Source organism: Diadema antillarum, unplaced genomic scaffold (assembly GCF_040938485.1).
Source record: "Diadema antillarum isolate AM-2024a unplaced genomic scaffold, OU_Dant_1.0 scf00000069, whole genome shotgun sequence".
Lineage (NCBI taxonomy): Eukaryota > Metazoa > Echinodermata > Echinoidea > Diadematoida > Diadematidae > Diadema > Diadema antillarum.
In genome coordinates, this window is record NW_027270958.1 from 2,921,414 (window position 1) to 2,938,144 (window position 16,731).

Here is a 16,731-nt window from a genome sequence, read left to right on the forward strand (position 1 = left end):
AATATTTACTTAAAATACTGATAATCAAAAACAAAACAAAACAAATCGATGAAGAATGGTACACTGCAGAAGCATTTTATGAGGTGAAGTGACTGAGGCTTCATTCTGAAGTTCTTGCTGGATCTCGCAGATGGATTTTATGTTATATTACATACCATGACTCGATGTTATTTTGTTATACTGTACATGTACTCGTTTTTATTAACCTTATCGCTCGAAAGGTCTAATCGTCTATACGTGAACTCATAGCAAGGCCTGCCATCGTCAGAGCTAGAGCGCTGATTGATGATCGACAGCCATGTTCTCCTGGTGCCGAAGTATCAGTTAAACCTCCGTGGTAAACCGAAGGCATTGATCGATGGCCAACAGACGGGTTCTTCTGGGACCAGAAGGGCAAGCATCTCGTTGAAGATTCTCAACCGTGCCATACACACTCATAGACTACTGATCAATGATCCATGAGCAGAGGAACCAGAGCTCTTCTCCATTGTAAAAGGGCGGGAAATTAGTACAGACAAAAGGTCCCTATAACCGGATGGGATGAGTTCAGGTTACAATCTGAACAGTGCACTGTGAACGATCAGCGACGCCATGTCGGCATCGCTGGATATGGGCCATCCAGCCGTTGTTGTTTTTTGAAAATAAAATAAAATCAATCAATCAATCAATCAATCAATCAATCAATCAATCAATCAATCAATCAATCAATCAATCAATCAATCAATCAATCAATCAATCAATCAATCAATCAATCAATCAGGGCAGCTTCCACCGGTCCTTGATATTCAGGAAGGTCTATAGCCTACATACAGTTAACTGAAATCAAGACGCTCTGCCCATACATCAGGGGACTGCCAGGTAGAAAGAGCAAAAGTAAAAATATCACAGTTTTATAAAGGCGCCGAATGAAATTATTGACATTACTGATATATTACTAATTACTGATATTTTAACTGTTAATTTTCTACAGTAAAAGAACGAACGATGCCTATCATGGATTGCTAGTTAGCAAAGTGTATCAGGTAATTGCGAACAAGATGAAATCACTTTATAGTGATTCCTAGAATACTGTACTGATCTTGTAGAACATGAGATTCCCAAAGGGAGATCCGGCTTATAAAGACAATAAAAAAAAGAAAAACAATCTTGACAGCTTATTTTCAAGAATGAAGTTTATTCTTCTAAATCAGTGATCTGAAAGTTGACACGTCGTTTCATCAGCAAAGACAGACACAGCGTGATAGACAGACAGACAGACAGACAGACAGACAATCAAAAGATTAATCATAAATCAGTGTGCCATGTACTTGAATGCTTCCACAAAATGTGTTTAAGTTAAGTTGTGAAAATTAAGAGGAAAAGTTGTGTGTATTATCTTTTCCATATATAGATTATTAAAGAACACCGCCTTTTTGTGTTTGTTTGCTTTCAGGCTTTCTGTGTCCTTATTATGCTTGCTATAATTGGTATTATAATATACATACGTGTATTTTTATATTAAAGTGATGAAAACATAATCCATATCTTAAACCCTTACTTTATTTTATCAAACAAAATAATGCAGCAACCATGGACACAGTCAAATAATCAAGGTATGTGCATGGTTACTACATGGAAGTTAGACAGGTCAACAACTTCTCATGTTGTCTTCTTTCCCGCATCCTTGTTTGGACTTAAATAAATCGTGACATTATTGTCACTTGCCACAATTATACTTAATATGCTATTGCATGATTTGGTTTCAAGACTGATTTTGTAATAGTTCTCGTCTTTCGTGCTGGCAGTTGTATACAAGATCCTCAATTTCCTTCTGCGTAAATACTGCAAATAAAATACACTGAGCTACCTGAGGAGAAACTTTTTTTTTTAATGTACAAATAAAATAATTTGTATGGAGCCTCAATACCCCTATCATGACGCAAGTCCTCTTGTCTGTAACTCAAATTACTGTATTGAGTAGTACTCGATTTACTTTTACAGTTGCTCGTAATGATTGCCTAATATTAGGTCGATATGAGGATTCAAATGAATATATACCGGACATGATGTTGTTAACCACTTGTCATTCAAATTCATTTGAGGACATACTCCACATGATGTACCAAAAAATAAGCATAAAATTGCGATGTCATACAAGATAAAACCAAGGCTCATTCACATAGAGCCAGGTAACTTCATGTAAGGTCATCATCTTTGTCGCTGTCAAAATGTGGAGGGTGGAAGTTTGATGAAAGGAAGAGTGACAAAACTTGGTGTTTTGTTTTTGTTTTTTCCCACAAGACACAAAAATCACCGAAAACACCTTTATTTTATATCACAGTTACGTACCCAGTTATAAAAATTGAAATCAAGAGCTGCTGCAGTCTTATCTCGTCATACGACGACAGTTTAGGTACCGAGATTTCACCATTTGACAGAAAAGAGGTAATAAAATATGGAAAATCTGGGATGATTGTTCCCACACACGCACACATAGACACACGCACGCATACACACACACACACACACACACACACACTAACTCCACAATCTAAATTCGTGTAGAGCATGTTTTCATGTAAATCATAATGAATCATTCTCATCAGGTCTTTTTGAAATGAGGATTCCTCACTAAATATTATGGCAAACACATGCTCTGTCCTTTACCATGATATGACTCTATTTGAAGGCAGTTTATGTTTGATGATGAATAAAATTGCTTTTGCCTTGACTTGTCATCAATCAAGCAAACGTTTAAACACAAGGACAACAATAGTATAGTGAGCTTCAATATATCACTAATCATCAATGTCAATCTCTCTACCCACACACTCATGAGGGGACTGCATTCTACAAGCTCTGCTTTTTAGCAGTCCCCTCCATTTCCAGTAATATCGTTTATGCATTTACCACAGTGACGTAACAGTTATTTGTATCTCTGTTGATAATTTACCTATATTTTTCTTACAATGTTATTCTGTTCATCGCATTGTGGTACTGATTTCATGACGTCTGTGTATATGAACGTTTCTTTGTATTTCTTATTTGTTTGTTGGAAGTGAAATAAATCAACTTGAACTTGAACTCATCATGATTTAGCTAGGGCCCTATTGCATAAAAGTTACTATTGTGGTAACTTTGCCATCCAATGGTAACTACCATGGAATTCTTGATTTTGATTGGCTGTTGAGTATTGTTACCATGACAGTTACCATTGGATAGCAAAGTTACCACAATAGTAACTTTTATGCAACGGGCACAGGTAAGGAATACTGGGGTGTTTGCAATTTGCAGTCAAAGACTAACACTAATGTACAACAACATACGAGATGAAAGCCATTCTTTTCCCATCTCTCAACAAACAGATTCCTTTATTAAATCAATGGTGCATCACACATGTCAATAGGCTACACACCCATTCAATCATGGTGCACCATGTATTTCAATGGGCTACATCCATCAAACTATGGTGAAAATACATTTCAATGGGCTACATCCAGAGTGAAAGGCTAAAGAAGACAATAATTTTTTTGTCATGAACGACCAGAGGTATGCTCCACTTCAGTCTTTCTTTGATTGTGTTTCAAACAATGCCATTATGTCTAGTGATGCATTCATCAACACTCGGGCATATCATACAAGGAATCTACGGCCAACAAGTAGCTTCTAAAGCTACAACCAAGTTTAATGGACCAATTTTACAATTCTTATCAAACATTTTGCTGGTCTAATTTCACATTTCTCCGCCATGGTTTCAATGTTTGGCAACTCATATTTACTCACTGGTAACACATCATGCACCAGTCATGATTTCCTACTTGAACACTGCCACTCATACACTCCCAGCAAATGAGCTCGATTACTTGGGTTTAAAGGGGATGGCTAGTAACCGAACAGTGGGAATCAGTGGGAATGATAGGGGATGATTGTTCCAATCCTTGTGGGATTCATTTAAGAGTACATTATATATCCATTGTTGTGTGAAAATAATTTGCTTCAGAATGATCTCATATTCAAGTAATGTGCAGATTAATGCCCCATCACTGACCAGGCACGCTAACCTGGAAACATTAAACTACACATTACTTGAATATGAGACCGTTCTGAAGCAAATAATTTTCACACAACAGTAGATATATAATGTACTCTTAAATGAATCCCACAAGGATTGTAACAATCACCCTCCAGCATTCCCACTGATTCCCACTGATCAGTTACTAGCCATCCCCTTTAAATATAACAACACCCAGAACTCATCTCGAACAGTTTTCTCTTTTGATCACAGTGAAACCTTGCTAAGTCTTCTTTGTCACTTTCAAGACTGCAAATTTCAAGGACTACACTGATAACAGAATAGAAACATCTTTGGGTGTAATCTCTGTACTCTTTATCTTCAGCTCTACGCTCTAGGCAGGCCGGTCATTAATCACAATAACAGATACAATTGTGATGTCTCTGTATGCACATACAAATCAATCTAAATGTATGGCTGCAAAATGCAAGGTACAATACCTTTAATACTGAATGAAAAATAAAGGTCATGAATTTAAAAGAGAGGCTGCATAAAACGTCAACTCCAATTCTCCTGCTGATGTTTACAGTTTACTAGTGCTCTTTGGCAGTCTCCCCACTGGTTCATGCCAACTGGGAAATGAGTCATTAATGCTGTTAGCTACAGAGACCATCATACAGAGACAACCACAGCTAGTGATCACCACTGGCTTCCAGCTACTAGACTTTTTCCAGCATAGCAAATAATTTGTGGCATACATTGAACAACATGGTGCATTACTCAACAATCAATAAAGCCCTGTGTGTCATTCTACATCACTAGCACATACATTGATGACAAGAAAACTCAAAATACTTAAGACATGTAATCATTTCACATTTAGGAGTCATGATAAAAACATTAAAAAGGCCTTTATCTAACTTCCAAATTTCAAAATGTCTTCTGGAGACATATAATGTACAGTCTATGACATGAAGTAAGTGAGAGTGAAACCGAGGAAGTTTGTGTGAAACCAAGAACATAATACATTGTACTGTACTTTGGTTTGACTTCGTAGTTGACAAGTATGGTATTTACTATGGTAGAACGTATCTGTAAGTCTGATTTGACTTCCTTAATTAATCCAGACCAAGAGCATCCAAGAATGTACATCCCTGGTATGCATGTCCTTTTAGGAAGTCTAGAACATCATCTTCAGTGCTAAATTGTGTGTGTTTCTAAAGGTGGTGATCTCTACACCAGAAATCATGTCTTCTACACAGAAGATTCATACTGGAAAAGTGACTTCATCATGGGAAAATTGCCTTCACACATCAAATACCAGTACACAATATATTGTAATTCCCTCACAGAAATGACTCGGATGCATACATGATCAGTAAATATCAACACTATCTAGATACTTTTTTTGAAATAACAAGAAGAGAATATCACATTTTAGTTAGATTTGTCAAGGCACTTTAAGCTGAGTGCTAACAAAAGCTAACAGAATATCTACGATGTAACCACTCATAAAACATATTATTTCTACTGGTACACATACACAACACAGTGCCATTGAAGGATGGGGTGCGTGAAATTCATGTATAGAATAGATATACAACGTACCAGGTAGCTGAAAACTGTGTCGTCATGTCTATCGGCTATCATCCCTAGACGACCACTAACTCTCAGGTTTTAGAAGGCACTGGGCAGGATTGCACAGGATGTATTCATCCATCATATATTCCACATGGACCAATTACTCACTGCTTTAGTTTACTGTCAGACAATTTCTCATTTATTTTCCCTATTCTCCTCAGCAAAGAAAAAAAAAGTGACTCTCACTGACAGACTTAGTAATAGACAGCCTCAACAGTCTGTGTGTAGTCCAACATACTGACATCTGTGTACTACAAATTTGATACATGTGTACCAAGAATATGGATAGGGTTTGCATTACCTATTCCACAGAAATATGTTGTTTGCGGTCAAATGAATGTGGAACTTAATTCATATCACTAAATCATATGAAATTCACTATTACAACAGCTACACTGGATAACTTCCAATTCGGCCATGAACAGTTTTGTAATGTAAGTAAGTTATTTGGCAAGAATGTTAACATTTTGTTACCTAGGGAGATAACATGTGAGGGGGAGGGGAAGGGGAGGGGAGGAGGGAAGGGGCTGGTAAATGACTTTGTTAAATAAACATTAACAGTAGACAGCATAGGTAATCATCACATAAAAATATTTACCAACCATTTTCAGTATATTTTGTAGTCCTTGTAATGTATCTAAACCCAATATCTAAAACCAAGGAGGTACTAGTAGGTGATGGTACACATGTATGCCTTCTTGCTCAAACATGAGGAGAACCATCTTGTATTATTTCCAACCCACAGAATTTCTTATTTCTTATGATTATCACTTCCAATGATTCACTTTACTTTGTCTTTGCTCTTAATATGTATGTACCCCTACCTCCAGAGTCAGACCCCACACCAATACAATTGTAGCTAAGACATTTTCAGCATTCCAACTACTCCAAACCCAAACAGTTCTTCATGTACATGGATAGTGAGATAACAAGAACAAGTAAGGTCTTCCTGAGAATGGTGCACCTGCTAATTGACTGAGGGTTAGATAATTAGCATGGCGCTCCTGATAACGATAAGACAAAGAGTACACAAAGTCTATCTAGACCACTAGGGTCTCTCTATACAGTTTCCTGTGACCACACCTTTTGTAGCCTCTAAGCTCTTTGTGTCAGCGTTTCCACAGCTAATTTCTACTCACATGATTTTGTGACATCACTACGAGAATAATTATATCACTTACAGAGACCTACTGGTACTCACAAACATTATGACTGCATAAACCTTGTCTACACCTTTAATACACTGGATACATAATGCCCTTCTAGTGCTTGCAAGTACCATAGCAAACATTAAAATGCACAAAGCTGATTGGATCTTGTTTTGTTCCTGCTATGGCAACACTGCATGATTAGTGATGCTGAACAAACTTTAGATACATTGTATGTCTTCCTCACAGTTTATTCATTTGTGTGATAATGAAGGCATGTCAACAGGTGAAATGCTCTTCCTTATGACACTGAAACAGAACCAGCTTTTTACAGTCATTTGTCTCATTAAATGGCTGCAAAATGTAAATGGACTTCCAGCATATCGCCCTAGTATCAAATAATTCTGATGGATATCTCACTCATTTTTGAGAGTGTGCCATATTCAGTTTGCCTGGATAAGATGAAGGGTACATTTGAATTAGATTGTGCAGATGGTAAAACAGATGACATTGATGTGTAAACTGAGGACTTCTTAATTCAATTGTATATATAAAATATACACTTGTCTTCATACAAAAACTATGAAGAACTTTAAGGTTAAACAGTACACTGTACCAAAACAACAACAAAAATAAAGCTATGCTGTACACAGACCAGGTCCCTTATTGTCGAGGCAAGTTGCACAAAGGTATCCATTCATAGCACCAGCTGCATTGTGGAGACACAAACACTTTTCTGCTCATTGCACGACTTTTATCTGTGGATCTTATGAAACCTCATTGACCATTCCTAGAGCACTCCTTCTTCAAACCAGGGAGGTGGAAACCTCCCACTTTCCTGTTCAGACCATAAAAAGAACTTTACTAGGCGTGTCTGCATCAGCTCGAAGTTTCAAAATAGCGCGCTATCTTGTGGTTACCAAACTAGTCCGATGTCAAAATAGCGCGCTATCTGTGTAGTGAAGACGCAAATAGCGCGCTATTTGATCGGGGAAAATTTCCCCAAAAATCATGGTCTAGTTCGTGAACTAGAGCGCTAATTTCGTGAAATAGCGCGCTATTTTGGGTGTGTCTCCATCAGCCCGCAATTTTCTCAAGCTAGTGACTGTGTATAGTACATACATGCACAGTGTATTCAAGGATCACATGTGTGTATACTAGCTGTTGTTGACCAGGGAGGTGATTCCTCTCACCTCCCTGTTAAAACTCAGTGCCGTGCATGCTGGCTGTTGTTTGTACTGGTCCACTCTACCTAAGCTGAAGATTCTTGCAGATTGTGTGTATTTTGGACTTGTTTAAAGGACAAGTTCACCTTCCTAGACATGTTGGTTGAGTGAATGCAGCAATATTAGTAGAACACATCAGTGAGAGTTTGAGGAAAATCCGACAATCCGTTCAAAAGTTATGAATTTTTAAAGTTTCTGCTCAGTCATGGCTGTATGAGAAGACTACTATAGCTTGTGATGTCACATGAGTACAACGGTATAAAGAAAGTATAAAGAAAATTTACCTATTTTCACTTTTCTCGCATAACAAAAGAACACTAGACTTCTCTCTTTCAGAAGGCAAGGGAATAATATTATCCTTAACATACATCAGTAACAAGTCCAAGAAATGTGCACTTTATTTAAAAAGTACAATTTTGTGAAATTCTCTTTTTATTTTCATTATATCGTTGTACGCATGTGACATCACACACTATAGTAGTCTTCTCATCCAGCAGTAATTGCGAAGATACTTGAAAAATTCATAACTTTTGAACGGATTGTCGGATTTTCCTCAAACTTTCACTGATGTGTTCTACTAATATTGTTGCATTCACTCAATCCACATGTACATGAAGGTGAACTTGTCCTTTAAACATTGCAAATCGTCTATTTCATATAAGATGCCTCACTGGACAGAAGAAAGAGTTGCGTTATTGATATCCCTTTAGAGAGAATATACTGTACTGCTCACTTCCCTGGTTGTAGTATCGTACATACGGCGATATAGGAGATTTTGCGCGGGGAAATCCACTTTCGAACCGCGAGCTAAGCAGAGTAGTGATGCAAAGTGCGCATGCGTCAATTTTCGGGCTAATTTCCCCAAGCGGGCCGTTCGAGCTGATGAAGACGCACATTTGCTATATCGGCCTATTTTCCAAGACCGCAAAATATCCTTCTAGTTTGAATTTCGGGCTGATGAAGACACACCTACTGTGATACTGCATTGTAACTTTCCTCCTCACGAGTGATGAGAGATGTGCTCAGGGCATCTAACCATGGAGCTAGTTCCATGATCTAACTATGCACTCAATGCTAACCTTCATGAGCAGTGTCTTTTGAGCTATAGTTTGTTTTCAAATGAAGTTAACGTTTACTTTATATTTATCGGCACAAAGAGCACATCAAAATGATGCATTGATTGTAGCTCTGTACAGCACCTACATGTACATCTGATATCCCATAGACTTTATGGAGTGATATACTGTTAACCCGTTCCATGCTAAATTCTGAAATCCCCATATAGTCTTAATGTACAGGCCACAAGGTTCCCATATGGAACGGGTTAAAAGCTGTTTCAAAGACTAGACTCACATCAAATCTTGCTAAAACCTTCATAGAGTTCCTAATACGACATCTCTAAAAGGGCAAACTCTTCACCTCTGGTTCCAAATGAAATGAAATGAAAAAATAAAAAATGCTAGAGAGTGCTGTCTACCTAGGTACTCTAAAAAGTAGTTCATCACCACTTACAATTTAGACCTTGAAGACAACTTCTTCAGTATCACCTGGGAGCAAATGTCTGTCCTCAGTACTAGAGCCAGAACTAACCATAAATATTTGACCCTTGTACAGGCAGACAGGTACTTAGTAAACAATTTTCAAAGCCATTCTGACAATTTGATACTATGCATTGTATTAATATTTCACTCTTCAATGAACAGCATGGTTATTTGGCACCTACAGATTTGTCCATTGCACTTGTTTTATTAGAAAAGGGAAATGTCTAAAAGATAGTGATTTTTCAAGAGTGATCAACGAGTACAGTTTTCAGTATGTTGCTTTCAAATTATCTTTGAAAGATTACAAATCAAAGAATAATTCTTAGTGCACTGTGGAGCAGACAGTTAAGACCAGAAAATGTGCATGAATTCATACAAGATGGATCTGATAGATTCACACATGTTCTTCATGACACAATTCTGTCTAGTGTGCAACTCATACAACGGCAAATACTCCAGATATCACTATCAGTAATTGTACACAAGTGTAAGAAAAAAACAACTACAAGATTTCAATACAGGTCAATATTTACTCAGAGATCTCCTGATATGATTTGACACCATCACCTCACTGAATGCTGGAAATACTGTGGTTTTTACAATGAATAACCAGAGTGGACATCTTACCTATGAAGTTTGAACTCAATAAATCATTTAACCCCTGAATTCTTGCAAGATTAAAACTTTGGGCAAAAAATGGCTTTGTCCTGAACAACTGTGCAGTTCATCAAGAACACTTGGTAAACGTGACAGTGTACATGTAGGAGTCCATCTCCATGAATAGGCTACACATCTTTCCAAATTCCACTCACAGATGCTGTATGGCACAAAAAGTTTTGTGGGGGTAATACATAAGATAAGGAGCCAGACACTCGGTGACTAATATTACTAGCACTCAAGCACTGCCAACCAATGAGACAGCAACTGTAAATTTCATGTTTATATTATACAAAGAGGTCTATGCGCGCACACACAGCTGGAGAGGGAACGCTGACCTTCACCTAACATAATTTCAGCGATTGCTGGAATGGAAGGAAGAAATTTTAAATGGAAGTTTGGGAAACAGTGAGGTACTGTAGGTGTTGCACGGAAAATAAACAAAGGATGCTTGCCCATCAGTCTATTTACTCAGTGCTTTGTGATAATTCATATTTGATCAATTCAAATCATCACAGCATTTGATGGAACAAACACTACTAGTAGTACAAGCATTTATATTATAATAGTGGATCTCTTACTTCCGTATTAAAACTGATACTTGCCTTGAACCCAAGCATTAACATTTCGGCAAACATAATTGACCAAAAACAATCATACTGTATAAATTGATCAGGAGAGCATACTGTAAAAGTGGTTTCTTTCACGATGGTTTTATTTTTGCGCTTTGAGGCTAAACCGCGAATTTAACATCACACGAGAATGTTTTGAACTCGTCAGTTGTACAACGCTATCATTACCGACCGCGAATTTAATCACACGCGAAAAAGTCCGCACCGATGGAAACCGCGAAAGTTTCTGTACGCGAAAGAAACCACTTTTACAGTAATACTTTTACTGAAGTTGGGACACACAACGTTATTCTTTATCATCTTCATTTGGTTTTCATATTTCATCACCACTGCAGGCAATCCTTCCTCACTGTTCATTTTTCTGGGATTTTAAAGTTTTTATTCTAGTATTTCTACCTTTTTTAAAATGAATTTTCCATATTCATAATCACATTTTTAAAAAATCATCCACTTCATGATGACATACAATCTGTAACGATAGAAACTTCAGAGCCTCTATTTCATTTTCTGTCATAAGCAACTGACAACTGAAATTTCATTTGAAGGCATGACGTTCCTATAAATGCAGAATGTAGATTCCATACACAGGCTACCAAACAAAGAACTGTTTAAAAAATGACTCTACTTGGAAAAAAAATAATGAATATGATCCACCATGCATTAATCTGTCTTGACAGCTGCCTTTCCATTGGAGTAGTGTGCACTGCCATTTTGATGTCCTACTCCATTTTTGTACGATGGCTTTTCTGCCGCCTTCTGAGAAGCCTTCTTCGTAAAATATGTCTTGTAGAAGTAGTGAGCAAAGAGGAGGAAGTATGAGAAGTACATGAGTAGAGCAACTTTGATGTTGTTGTCAGTCGTCTGGCAATGGTCTCCCTGGCTGCGATACTTCCATGCTAGGGAGTTGACAATGCATCCTACCACCATTTGAGACATCTGCATGAAAGTAATGCAAATGTTAATTTGACGAGGTATGCGAACGAGACGTGAAGCTTTCAGGGTGTAGTAGGTGTACATCACAGCGTGAACAGCAGAGTTGAGAGTGATGAAGTAGCGGCCAGGAGCTACGATGAGAGGGTAGCTGTACCAGGAGTAGATGAAGACAGTGACATGGTGATACCAATGGAGGAAGATGAGTGGTTGCTTGCGGAGAACAATAAAGAGGGTGTCACCAAGTTCAGGGAGCTTACTGAGGATGAAAACCCACGCCCAGAAACCATTGACACCATCCATACCATAGCGGTCATCACACATGGTAGCTTTGAAGCCATAGTCCCTTAGGTAGAGGAAATACTCTTGCCAAAGACGTATGGCACACACAATGCTAAAGACAGCCAGAGTAGCAGACCACAAGACAAGGGGACCTCGCAAGTTGAACGGCTGTCTATCTCGCATTAGCCGCTGAATACCGAAGATGGTGATCACATAGGCGATGCTGATGTAGATCGACCAATGCCAGTGTGCCAGAAGCCATGCCACACCGGGCCTGTGGTCGAAGTCTTCTTCGAACCAAAAAATTGTCTGCTGAAATTTCGCTGGAAGATAATCTAACATGCTGTATACTTTTGAAAACAAGTAATAGAAATAAATACACAAAGCTCTTGCGATCTGTGACTGAATTCCAGCACAAGGTAGCGGAGTCGGATGGTGATAAATACGATCAGGGTGGTTCGAGTTCCCTCACACTGCGGTTACGGGGCTTCACATTCAAGTTGTCAATGACATCAAGGAAAAGTGAGATTGTCTCGCACAACCAGTAATCCGTCAACGGAATATTTCTAAGATACCTTAATAAGTTCCGACTTTCACCTTATTGTCAATACGTAAGGCATCACCCCGATTATTTCCCACGAATCAAAGGCACAGACGGTAGATTAAGCTGTGTAAAGGCAATCAGTGTGTAAAGTCACTCCCTTCTTTCTGGCCAACGAACTGGTCTCACGCTTTGCTCGGATACCACATGCACACTGGCGTTGGCATTGCACGCGAGAGATGGGAAGCCTAATCACGAGCACGCGCATGCTTGGCACTACCGGCGGCGCGGCGACCGGTCGGTGAGGCGGTGCTGTACCAAAGGTCAGAAGTCATTGACTAGGCAGGGACACTACGATGTATTTCAAGGTAGTGTCTACCTTGGTGTTTTTGTAATTCAGAAGAGCGATGTCTGTAAGAGAAACAGAGATAGTTCTATGAAAGGTTTTAAGCGTAAATTTATCTCATATTGAAGTATTTAGCATTTCAGACATGTGTCTGTACCTCTCACATGTATAAAACTACTGTGATTACTTTAATCACTGTGTATCTTTAGCAAGGGGCAGAACGCACGTGCCAAATGTAAAAATTGCACCCCTATTTGACATTGTATTCGTCCAAGTAATTATAGTTTTCGTTGATGGACAAAGAATCTGGGCACACCCTAATTCGCGATTCACTCAAGCGAGTATTTTCGATTGTATTGTATTGGTAAGATGGAGTAAATGTTTTGTGGAATAAGACGGAAATCGGATTTATGGCGCATGGCCGAAATGGCCTGATAGACTATGTAAGTACAAGTCTCTATTAAATCCATACGGAAATGGGAGGGGATTTGCCTATGTGGTCCGAGCTTATTGTCCGGCAAGTCCAGGGCAGGGAGGACTCTAGCGGACGTACCTCTTGCTATTATTTTTGCTTTGGAGAAGACAGGAATCGCCTCTTTCTGGAGAATTACGAGAAAGAGATGTGCGTGAACTACACAGACATAAACACACAAACACACATACATACACATTCATACATATTCATCTCTTCCTATCCATTGCCCTGATCTCTCTCTCTCTTTCTATCTATATATTGTATACATATACATATGCATATCCGTATATATATATATATATATATATATATATATATATATATATACATACATATACAGGGCTCGACACTAACACACAAATAAAAGACGGGCCACCAAATTTCAAAAAAGGGCAAATTTGGTGGCCTGCCTCGGGCCATAAGAATTAAAAAAAAAAAAAGTATGTCTGTAAATTCGTAACTTTTTGCGCCGGAAATGCATAAATGCATGCAGTGAGTTAATGTTTTTTTATTGTTTTTTTTCTTCAGGTCACCAAATTTTTCTCTCGGGCCACCGAAAATTTGAAATTGATGATTTTTGGTGGCCCCATCGGGCCACCAAAAAAAAAGTTAGTGCGGAGCCCTGATTTATATATACATATGATACATAGAATTATAGATATAGATATATGAAAAAAAACATATTTATCATGAAATCCCCACGTCTCCTACATCATGCAAACACAAACTTATCGAGCAGTTCTGTATAACTCATATCATAATTATACTGTAAACATTTATAAATTCGTGTGGTTAATTTTTCACGCTGCGTGGTTCAAAAACATATTTGAGTGCTGTGCAAAATGTGCAGAGAATATTCCCAAGATATTTTTGTGGGTTTTAGAATTTGTGCTTGCCAAAAGTAGCGTGAAGTATGTGTACCATGAAAATTTCTGCTTTAAGGGTACCACTATACACTTGGCTACCACAGTATCATAATATATCATATTTTCATATCAATTACTGTATCTATGCATAAGTACATCCAAAAACACTATCTCACCAGTCATAAATTTTACATGATAATCATTCACAGAAATCTCTCATATTGTCTGCACACTATTTATTCATTCCTATAAGCATTTCACAGAATCATTTTCACTGCATTCTGAAATATAACTCTCTTTTTTTTTACATAGCAAACAGAAGCAAAACACCTATGGAGCAGTATTTCATAGAAAATCTGCAAAACACTGACTTGTCAGTGACACCGCATTCCTGATGATGTCTGGGTATATAAGTTTATGTCAATGAATTCATTTCATGATACAGTGGACTCCCGTTTTAACGAAGTCCTCGGGACCGGCAGTTTTCTTTCATTATATCGAAATTTCGTTAGAACTGAACAAATAAACAATAAAAATACACAGAGTGGATAATGTTGTGGCCTGAATTTTTACTTCGTTGTAACCGGAATTTTTGTTATAACCATGTTTGTTAGAACGGGAGTGCACTGTACACGGTTGTATATCAATTCAGCTTACTTGCTTTGAAAAACTTCTTTATTAAAGAAAGGTTATTCCATATATTTGAACATGATGAATTACATGGATAAAGGGATACATAGTCCAGTATTAAGCAAACCCAATCAAATACTAAAAGGCCACAAAGTTTTCTTTGGAGGTAAAATTCTATCTTCTCCCACAGCCATTCCTGGAGTGACTGTAGATACAAACCTAAGCAGAAGTAAAATCATAATCAGTCTGAGCTGAGAGAAAAATAAATGCAACTACAGCTGTACTTGTGTGACATGATCAAACACACAAAGATTATTACAATGGTCTGTTTTAGTCAGGCACATTTACAAGCTTTAAAGACAGTAAGGAGCCCTCGATCCCATACAGTTCAACATTTTCTTATTGAAATTATAAACTCCCAACATTAAATAAAGACATTTACATGAGGAAATGAATATCTCAATTTGAATAATTCCCACTTATAACTTCATCATACGTGCTCTTCAGATACATCATGGATCAGTAAATTCCGCCATTAAGTTTCTTGCTTAGAAAACTTGGTTTTGTATTAAATCTTTTTTTTTCTCCATCATATAAATATTGGATACTACATCTCTATGTTCCCTGTTAACTGCGGAGGAAGTTTTTATATTTTCTACTTCACATACAGGGAAAGAATTCTCTGCAATGAATGCATGGCATGTACTCTTCAAAACTACTGTTGTAAATCTGCAAGCATTTGATGAATGTTACTGCAAAGAAATGAAAGTATAACCCTCCTAGTGCTCTCAATCCACTTCACCAACCTCCTCCAAACAAATCAAAACAAACATAGTGGAAGCAACACAAATTATTCAGCTTAAGCTATGTTTTGCGCTAGCTAAAGAGAAAAAAAAATGAGATGAACAAAACAAAGATAGACTGTGCCTATCGAGAAGAAATAGAAGCATACACAGAAGACACAATCAGAAAACACATTACACTACATGAATACATCAATACCACTCCATTGTTCCAGATGGCTTCAACAACATCACTGAGAGGAGACAATTTAGCAGACTTCAAAGTTCCAGTACTTTCTCATTTTCTGTCTAATATGAAGTGTTCTCAGCTCCATTCATTTAAAGTGACTCTGTCAATTAAGTCAACCGAAACTTGAAGGGATTTTCAGTTTAAGCATGACACACTTAACGACTGACACAAGCATCATTCTCTTAAATACATTTTATTATGTCTGTACCTGATCTACAGGGATAAAGTAAGAGGGATGTGAGTAAAGTTTCTTGAGAACAGTTTATTTCACTGCCAGTTGGTCAAATTTCACTTGGATGCATAGATGCAGTGGGGAAGAAATGACACACTTTTAAAATTATTGCAGATATAACAGAAGATTGTTTCATCCCACTGACAATCCCATTCGTAAAGAAAAACAATGACACAATTAACTCTTAACAAAAACATCAACATGACAGTAGAGACATAGAACAGTATGCACAGCATATGAAATAATGTACATCCACTTCAAAGTTTATATCATAAAACGAAACAAATTATACTTTTATGCCCCCTATGATTCAACCATATCTGTCTGATATACAAAGTTTATCTCACATGGGAGTAAAAGCATCTGCAAGTATAATACACTCTTCCTATATTACCCAAGTTCATCACATGAGCTACAGAGATATTAAAGTCCATTTCTTGATCAGAAACCTCACCAACACTCCAAGAAGCACCCCACCACTCACAGTAACTACTGATGGAAGGAAAGACCCCTTTGACAATAAAACACTCCAACTCTCCCATTTTCTATGAGAGTTCTAAT

General features: G+C 37.7%; 1 pseudogene; it reads right to left on the bottom strand.

Annotated features, from left to right (window-relative positions):
- Positions 1 to 10,388: 10,388 nt before the first annotated feature.
- LOC139716772 (very long chain fatty acid elongase 6 pseudogene) lies at positions 10,389 to 12,785 on the bottom strand (annotated as a pseudogene).
- Between the last annotated feature and the right edge of the window lie 3,946 nt (positions 12,786 to 16,731).